Below are 9,552 nucleotides of genomic sequence, written 5' to 3' on the forward strand. Positions count from 1 at the left end.
AGTTTTAGGATTGCCTCTTTCTTTCTTGCTTGCTTGCTTAAGTTCTATGAATATTGTCAATAGAATTTTGGGTTAGGGTTACACTGACATTGCTTTTGGTAATGTGGACATTTCCACAGTGTTTATCCTGTCAATACATGATGAACATGAAAGGTCTTTCAATCTTCTAGTGTCCTCAGTTTTCTCCAGTTGTTTTTATTACACAGGCTCTGCATCTCCTTAATGAGGTTTAATACTAGGTATAGTTTTTAGGCTATTATGATGTTTTCCTTATTTTTTTTCAGCATACCCATTGCTGTTACATTAAAAAGCTATCCCTTTGTATCCAGCAGATTTATTTTTAATATAAAACTAGGCAATGCAACTTTTGGTACATATATTTATATTTTTTATATCTTTTTGATAAAGCAGTTCCTTTTTATGTTGACTTCCTTATCTCTTATGACTAATTTTAGCTGAAAGCCTAACTTTGTCAGAGCTCTAGTTTGATAACTGTTATTTCAATGAACACTCCTACCAAAAGCAAGTTGGGTAAGTCCATCATTGAAGGGATCGAAGGCCAGAAGCTTGAAGCAGGAACTGTAGAACTGTGGCGGGTTTGCCTTACTCCCCCTAGCTTCTTTAGCTTGCTCTTCTGAATAACCTAAAACTTCCTGCCCAGGTATGGCACTACCTACAGTGGGCTGATCCTCCACATCAGTTAGCAATTAAGAAAACACCTCATAGAATTGTCTGCAAGCCAATCTGACTGGGGGAGTCCTTCAGTTGTGGTTCCCTTTTCCCTGGTGACTGCAGGGTTGTATCAAGTTGACAGCTGAAGTCAACTATGATAATAAAATATGAGTATAGCTACCTTTGCTTATTTGGGACTTCTTCTTTCTTGGTATATCATCATCATTTTGCTTTCAATCTCTGAGTGCCTTTGCCAGTGTGGCGTGTTTACTGCATACAACTAGTAGTTGATACTGTTTCATATCCCAATCAGCTATTTTATATCTTCTTTTAAATTCAAAAATTTATTTTTTAGTTATAATTTAGTTACTTATGTATTCAATGTGAGTGTGCGTGTAGGTGTGGGTTAGTGAGGTTATCCATGTGCAGTCTTCATATGTAAAGGTCATAGGACAACTTGCAGGAGTTTTTGTTCTTTCCTTCTATCCTGGGGAATTGAAGGTCTTCATCATCACACCAGCCTTGACTTGCATCTTTGCATAAAAAGAGCATTCATTCTGATGACTACTACTGAGAAGTATTTGCTAATTTCTATAATTCTTGTTTATAATTCATATCTTGTTTGCTGAGTTATATGGTTTTTTTTCTCATTTTATTTTATTTAAATTTTTGTTTGTTTGTTTTTTTGAGACAGGGTTTTTCTGTGTAGCCTTGGCTGTCCTGGATTTGCTTTGTAGACCAGGCTGGCCTCAAACTCACTGCGATCTGCCAGTGTCTGCCTCCTTGAGTGTTGGGAATACAGGCATGTGTCACTGAGCCCGGCTTTTTCTCATTCTATTTTGATCATCTAGTCCTCTTTGAAACTTGCTCCTTCCTAGGCTCTCTGTTTGTCTCTCTTCTTCCTCTGTGTGTAGTTTCTTTGCGTGTCTTCCATGATTATTGGTTTAGTGATCAGAGCTTTCTTTAGTTTGTGTTATCTTGAAAGGAATTTATTTCTCCCGACTGTTAAGATAACTATGCTGACTATAGTAATCGTGGTTGGCAGAGATTCTCTGGACTTGAGGCACTACTGGCAGGTAGTGCTTCTGCTGTGGGGTCTGATGTAATTCTGATAACTTTGCCTTTGGGAGTTGGCATTTTCTTCTTGTAGCTTTTAATACTTGGATTTTTTTTCTTCTCCATAGTCTTAAAATTTTTTTTAACTTTTATTAGTTACATTTTATTCACTTTGTATCCCCCCATAAGCCCCTCCCTCCTCCCCTCCTAATCCCACCTTCCCTTCCCCTTCTTCACGAATGCCCCTCCCCAAGTCCACTGATAGGGAAGGTCCCCCTCTCCTTCCTTCTGATCTTAGTCTATCAAATCTCATCAGGAGTGGCTGCATTGTCATCTTCTGTGACCTGGTAAGGCTGCTCCCCCCTCAGGGGGAGGTGATCAAAGAGCAGGCCAATCAGATTATGTCAGAGACAGTCCCTCTTCCCATTACTATGAAACCCACTTGGACACTGAACTGCCATGGGCTACATCTGTGCAGGGGTTCTAGGTTATATCCATGCATGGTAGTTGGTTGGAGTATGAGTCTCTGGGAAGACCCCTGTGTTCAAATTTTCTGGTTCTGTTGCTCTCCTTGTGGAGTTACTGTCCTCTCCAAATGCATAGTCTTAAATTTTTAACTGTGTTGTGACTTAGAGAGATTCTATCCTGGCCTGTGTGGGCATGCGCATATGAATGCAGGGTCTGCTGAAGCCAGAGGGGAAGGATCCTCCGGAAGCTGGAGTCACAGGTACCTATGAGTCACCTAGTGTGAATGCTGGGACATGAACCTGGGTTCTCTGCAAGAACAGTCAGTCCAGGCTTTTAACCCTGGAGCCATCTCTTCAGGCCCCTTCAGGTCAGCTAGAGAGGACAATTTAAATCATGAACGTAGGTGAGAGGAAAAAGAGATATTAAGCTTTTATATTTAAGCAAATCTACCTTAGTCTTCCTTTTTTTTTTTTTTGCAATGACAAAAAAGCAAAAATTGATTATATAAGATATAACTAAAACAGTATAAGTAAAGTTCACCTAACGGTGTTCGAGGCCACTTTAAACTGCAGTTTTACCTTTAAGGTGTGAAGATGCTTTACGACGATATGTTTTCGTCTTTAATTATGGATTGCTGGGGGAGGGTGGAGCACACATGCAGGAGTCCACGGAGCTGCGGTTACAGGCGGTTGTCGGTGTAATGTGGGTGCTGGGAACCGAACTTGGGTCCCCTGCGAGAGCAGGCACTGTTAACTGCTGAGCCTTCTCACCCGCCCCAAGATTTTTTAAAACAAAATCTTAAGGTTCTGAGAAGGCTCATCTCTCAAAATGTGCTCTTGAGTGATGTGTTGAGTTCTGTGCTTTTGCTGGGCTGAAGTCAGAAGCAGAAGGCGACAGCAGAATGGTCTGTTACAGATGAATCTTCCAGTGTTGTGTGGTTGAAAAGCACCAGGAACACAGCCTGTCTGGTCTTTCATAGGTCTTTCATGCTCCGTGGGCCAGAACATGCCTTGTCATAATTTGTGTATGTCTTCATTGCAGTAAGCAGCCATTGAGTTTACCACTTAAACCATTTTTGAGTATCCATCCAAGACAGTGTCTTTAGTTACATTCACAATGATGTGCAGCCATCCTTCTCAGGTATTTCCATGCATTTCCTCATCCTAGACAAAACTCTGTTAAACACTAACTCCTGTCCTCTCACCTCTGAGTCTCTGGTTACCTCCCTATCAGTTTTCAATTACTTCTGGTTACCTCTCCAGCAGTTTTAAATTTCTAGGTATCTCCAAGTAGAAACATTCAACATACAATATTTGGCTTGTGTGTGTGTGTGTGTGTGTGTGTGTGTGTGTGTGTGTGTGTGCACGTGTGTGCCTTCATTCATCAAGGTTCATCTGTCCCGATTTGACTCCTATTAATGGATACACAATGTTTCATTGTATGGAAATGCCATGTTCTAGCTTTGCATTTATTTCTTGACTTTAATTTGAGAAAATTTCTCCTGGAACTGAAGCAGAAGAAAACTCTAACAAGTGACTAGATAGCTGTCACTGTCACTAGACAGTGAACCTGCTGTGGTAGGTGTCAGCATGGGACAGTTAACTCTGAGTGCACACAGCATCTTTATGACTAGCACAAAAGCCAGACACACCATTCTCCACCCTGAATTCACAGGAATAGGTTAATTTTTCCCTGAGGCCAGGGTTTGAACTGTTCCCTTGACGCTGAAGAAAGCCAATCACTCTGTCCTCAATTTTGTGGGGTGAGGGTATTTTCAACAGATGAAATGTTTTGCATCTGATTGTTTTTGAGGAACACTGGACTCTTTTTTTAATCAAAAATCTTGACAGAGTTTATTGTTTGAAAATTGGGTAGAAGGATTTGAAGCTTAAACATACTTAAGTGGTAACAAAAGGCAAAAGAAAATCTGTTCCCCCCTCCCCGCCCACCAGTTCTGTAATATATACCACACAACTGGAAGCTCAATGACACGCACAGGTCATCTTCCTTTCAAACAATCTCATTTTTTCCTTTTCCTATTTTTTCCCCTCTCAATCCTTTCTGTCCTTTACAAATTTATTTTTTCAATAATGTCAAATTAGTTAATAATTGCCACTAGTAAATTAATGACTATATTTCAAATAATTAGTTAAAATTATTAGCGTTAACAGTAATTCAATCCTTCATTATAGGTGGTTAATACCCCGATAGTAAAATAACATGGACTCATTTTAGTCATATTCACAATTCTCTAAAGGGGCTCCTCCCCATCTCTAAGTGACTCATGCACTGCTCTGACCCCCTCAGCATCTTGAAAACGCAGCCTAGAGCTATTAGAGCCATAGGTGTGCCACATGGGGAGACTGAATGTACTGGGAGAATGTTTACACTTCATTCGAATGCACGTAATTAGTGTTAAATTAACCTGGAAGAAGGTTCATGGGTCCTGGGCACTGGTGAACAGCTAGCTTCATAACGAGAATTTGTAATACACGGTTCTCCCCGCTGTTAGGCACTGCCAGCTCTTTCCGTGGGCTAGGCAGCTCAAACAAATGAGAAAAGAGCTGTAGAGAATTCAGGTTGTACAAGAGGAACCCGAACCCAAATCTGACCCATAGATCTTGCCTGCTCCCTTCTTCTGGGAGAATGGAATCAGGGAAAGGTATGCGGGCCTTTGCAAAGTTTAGCTGAATTGGCTGAGTAAGCTCTTTGTGTAGTTAAGAACCCGGTAGCTAATCTAGACCTCCATTCCCAGGAAAGCTCATTGGTGTGGGTGGAACTGAAGAAGGCAGATCTGACATCATACGTGCTCACCTCTGGGACAATAAGCCGAGCCCAGTTACTAGAGAGGACTCTTCTGCAGATAGGATTAAGGTCACGAGCCCCAGGGTCAGACATAGTGTTCTTTGATACGGATGGCCTTTCCTGATGTGAATAGGTACTGGGTCTCAGGCAGGAGAACAGAATTTAGAAGGCGGGGCGAGGAAGGGATCCTGAAATTTCTTCTGAGTCTTCCTGGGTCAGAAGCATAAGGGGTTGAACCAACTTGGAAGAATGCTACATAGAAGCATTCTTCTATGCTTCTATGTAGAATTCTAAGAAGGATTGAGGGACACTGCCCTGAAGATTACAAAGCCATGGTTTCTGAGTCAAAGCAAGATTAAAGTATCAAGATGAGCGTCCAAAGGGGGCCGTGGTAGGTGACGCGCACACAGAAAGGAGTGGCCTTTGCTGTGTAGGAAGAACACATGAATGGTTGCTGTCTTCCTGGGAGGGAAGAAAGCCTCCTTTATGTTTTTATAAAAATACATTATTTTAAATGTATTTATCTGTACTTCACGTGCGGTGTTTTACCTGCATGTATGTCTACGTGAGGTTGTCAGATCCTGGAGTTGCAGACAGTTGTGAGCTGCCACGGGGGTGCTGGGATCTGAACCCTCTGGAAGAGGAGTCAGCGCCCTTAACCGCTAAGCCATCTTCCAAGCCCCTTGCTTGATGTTTTTGAAAGAAAGCTCGCAGGCACCCGTGGCATTGTGGAGGCAGCCTTGAGCTCTCATTGGCAAGCGAGCAGAGAGCTAGGTTAAACTGCAGAGTCACAGCAGGCTCTTCAGTTGCCTGGGCTTGCAAGACAGTGTGTCAGGCAGACGTAAGTGAGTGAGTGGTTACCCTTCTTCCAGCTGCTTAGCTCGCCTTGTGAGGCTGCCTGTGGTGTGGGAATGCAAGCGTCAGAACCCTCCTTTCGTGGCTTCCTTGCCTCCTCTTGTTACGGTTTGACAGACGCAAGTCCGTTCTGAATCCGCTCACTGCCATATCTAAGAAAGAAAATTAATTCAGGACTCGATGTTCATTTTTGCTTTCCTGTGAGGTTGGGGGCTTTTAAACGAAGTGGTATGTCTGTGGTGTACGGTGAGAAGGTGAACTGAGGAGGCAGATTGAGAGGAGCTGTCAGAGCCCTGGGCTCGTCTTTGGTCTAGAATGCTAAATGAGAGAGGAGTGTCTCCCCTGACCCCATAAGCCAAGCCAAACAAACAAACAAATAAAAAAAAATTAAAAGAGCTCACTGCTCAGAGCCCAAGACGAAGGCCACCTTCCTTCTCAGTGCTCGAGGGAATGAGAACCCCAGCTGAAACTCACCTTTCTTTTAATTCCCCAAAGCCAATGAGTTATGTCATCCAAAGAGAGAAGCGTGCTTTCCATTTCTTCTTTCATGCTCTTGCTCATGTGTCAGCATTTCTAGTCTTAGGAAATGTCCACAAGTCCTAACTTTCTAGGAAGACTTCTAGAAAGTTGACTCCTTAAACGTTGCAAGCTGTCATTCCCTGAGATGGTCTTCTCTCTCTCTCTCTCTCTCTCTCTCTCTCTCTCTTCCGGGTTTGTTTCCCAGCTGAGTGTCTTACTGTGTGTAGGGCCTTAGGTATCTCCGGAGACCTTGTGGAATCTGAGGCTTTGTCTATATAATGGAATCACGGGGCACACAATACCTTCTTTCTCCTCAAGGTTAGTTAGAAGGTTTCCTGATAACCTCCGTGGGTTATTCTGTCTACCAGAAGCGTCAGACAAACATGTGTCATCATTTCTAATTCTTGGTTAAAGGATTTGCTTCCATCACCTGTAGCTAGAGCCAAGGGGTCAGTTTCCATCAGTACCCCACTCACAAAGAATTTTATCCCCCCCCCCCATCTACCATGCAGGGAGTTGAAATGCTCAAAGCATCTCTCAGTTATTTCGTGGAGCGCCCTGGAGGCCGTGTCACATGCGTTCGGGACAAGACTCCTCATGACTCCAAGTTTCATAGCTACACTGTCAGCTGCTGGTATTGCAGAGATGGTTGTTGCTCCGACGAAGTAAGATTACTTCATTCAGGCCACGAGAGAGGAGCAGGTGCCGTCCTCCTCCACTCTGCTCTACCTCATCCTCTCCTCACACGACTGAAATCCGCTAAAACTTTTAGCAAGTTCTTGAGACAGTTTGAGAAGGAGAGCCGTAGAGTGCTGTAGACTTCTCTCTTGGGCTGCACAGATTGCAGATTCGTGATCCCCGCTCGACTGCCCAGAACTGAGCAGCCAGGCTCACCCTGTGAGGGAGCGAATAGGGTGGAGTAGGCTTTGAACAGAACACAGCCCATGCTTTAGGTTAGTCCTCCAGAGGCCCTGCCTGTTTCTTCCTAATTCCCTGTACCCAGAACTGGCCGTGTCTCAGAAACGTTGAAGATAGGAATATCTAGCTCCTTCAGAGAAGTGCCTGTGATTTACCCACAAGTCTCTGACGCTGCTGCATGATTCCATCTGGACATACTTGTGCAAGGCTTGAAAATCGGGTACACAGACACAGTCCATTTGGGCCATGTTGTTTTCAAAAAGATGAATTACCGGGCTGGAGAAATGGCTCAGTAGATACAATTCTTGCAACCCCCCCGGGGGGGGTGTCTGAATTGGACCCCCAGGACTCACGTAAAACAAGCCAGGCACCGTGGTGTGCACTGGGGCACGGACACAGGGGAGATTCCTGAGGCACACTGGCTAAGCAGTAAGAGACCTGCATCTCCATTGGTGAGTCCCGGAAGGCTGGCTGCTATAACAAAGTGTCAGAACCCAGGAGAGGCAAGAACTGTATTATTGGCATCACTTGCAGGGCCTCTGACGTCATCCGGGTGTGTGGGATTATACAGTGAGTAACAATAGACAGACAGCCATAAATTCAGTGTCCACAGAGCCAAACCAAAGCTCACTCTGAAGCTTCTAAGAACCAGAGTTAGGAAGCATCATTCCCCGGAGGAAGGAGCTCGGCCCTGCCCTCACGCTGACTGGGACAGGATGCCTATCTGTTGTTGCAAGCTCTCTTGGTTATAGCAGATGCAGTGGCACAAGACAAGCTTGCAGAGGGCTGTGAGTGGGATCCAGCTTTAGCCTTGAACTCCCTGCCTAATGTCATGCTTTGCAGTGACTGACGAAGGTGTGTGAAGGCAGTCTGTGAACCCCAACTTTCTGTCTTTCCCTTTTAATTCTCCTGGGGCTTCAACTATGACTTACTGGATCCCCAGTAATGCCCTGGTAAGGGGAGGGAGATGAGGCTTCAACATTTTTCTGCACAGAGCAGATTCTCAGGGTCAGCGGAAGGAAGAAGAGAGGCCGACATTGCCCACACCCTCCCTGCCTTTGCCTCTAATGTGTATCCTTCTAAGAACAGGCAGCCTCCGCCTCCCGCTGCTGAAATTCAGCATCTACCAATAGTGGAGCAGGATGTCTGATTTCTATTGCATCAGTGGCAGTACCACCCAAAGGTCTGGGAGAGGAAGTAGAGATAAGCCCATCAAAGCCCACCTAGAACAGCAGGGAAATTCCACTCAGTCAATCTCCAGTTCTTTCCACACTGGTGGTAAGTGGCTTGCTCTGTGGTAAACCACCAGTTCAGCAGCTGTCCTGCTGTGCCCCTGAAGGACAACTCAGTGAGACATGTGCCAGTGCTTGTGCAAATGTCAACATCAGCCCCTGCCATCAGCTAAAGGTCAGCAAGTGAGTCCTCTGACATTTGGGGTCTATAGGGACAAATGGGTTCTGCAAATGCCCACAGTGCTGAAACACACCCACCTCATTGGCTTCCACAAGGCCAGGTATTTCCAGATGCAGAAGCCCCACTGATGGGTTCAGGGGTGACCAGGGCTCTCACTGGCCTGTTGAGCATAGCTTTGTGGGTACTCAATAATGTTTGCTTGCCCATCATAATAAGTTTTATCTCCTGGCTTTTCTGTCTTGAGATAGCATTCAAGACACCCATATATTCTCTAGAAGGTGATAAAAAAAATACCAACCGTCCCTGGCAATGAGCAAAGAGACACCTTGTTGGTGGTGGTGGTCTTATATCAGTCAGGGCAAAGCAGATGGTAGTCCTTTGTTCATCCTAGTTTGATGCCTGGGTTGGTGGTCACAGCTGTTTTATGCCTAGGATATATAAGATAAAATCAAATCCAGGCAGTGCAGCACAGGAGGAGAAAGACAGAGACCTGAGAATCACTTTAGGTGGCATACTTACAGACATGCTCTCTATTGTAAGGCAGAGGCCATCTGTAGACACCCGCTTGCTGGAGGATGTCATCCAGGGACCAACTGGCCCCACGACCAGTCTACAGTGGGAGCCACCGTGATGGGCAAGCATGTGGTCATCAGTTGGGAGAGAAAGAGAAGTAGAGCAGCTTCAGCAGTATGAAGAGAGATGAAACTGGAGACTCGAGGGTGGAGAAGAATTGCCTGTTTTGAATGGCCAGTCCTGCCATGTGGGGCCATGGTGAGGTCCCATCCCTAGCTGCCACTAAGGGCCATGTCTGGGTCCATGGCTGTGAAATGGCCAGGGTTGGTATTG

General features: G+C 44.9%; 1 non-coding gene across 1 annotated transcript; it reads left to right on the plus strand.

The window, feature by feature from the left end:
- Positions 1-9,004: 9,004 nt before the first annotated feature.
- LOC129666536 (small nucleolar RNA SNORA48) lies at positions 9,005-9,147 on the plus strand. The gene has a single exon (XR_008718593.1). It is a non-coding gene; the product is annotated as a small nucleolar RNA SNORA48 (small nucleolar RNA).
- The last annotated feature ends 405 nt before the right edge of the window (positions 9,148-9,552 follow it).

This window comes from Psammomys obesus, unplaced genomic scaffold, assembly GCF_907164565.1.
Source record: "Psammomys obesus unplaced genomic scaffold, mPsaObe1.curated_primary_1811, whole genome shotgun sequence".
NCBI lineage: Eukaryota > Metazoa > Chordata > Mammalia > Rodentia > Muridae > Psammomys > Psammomys obesus.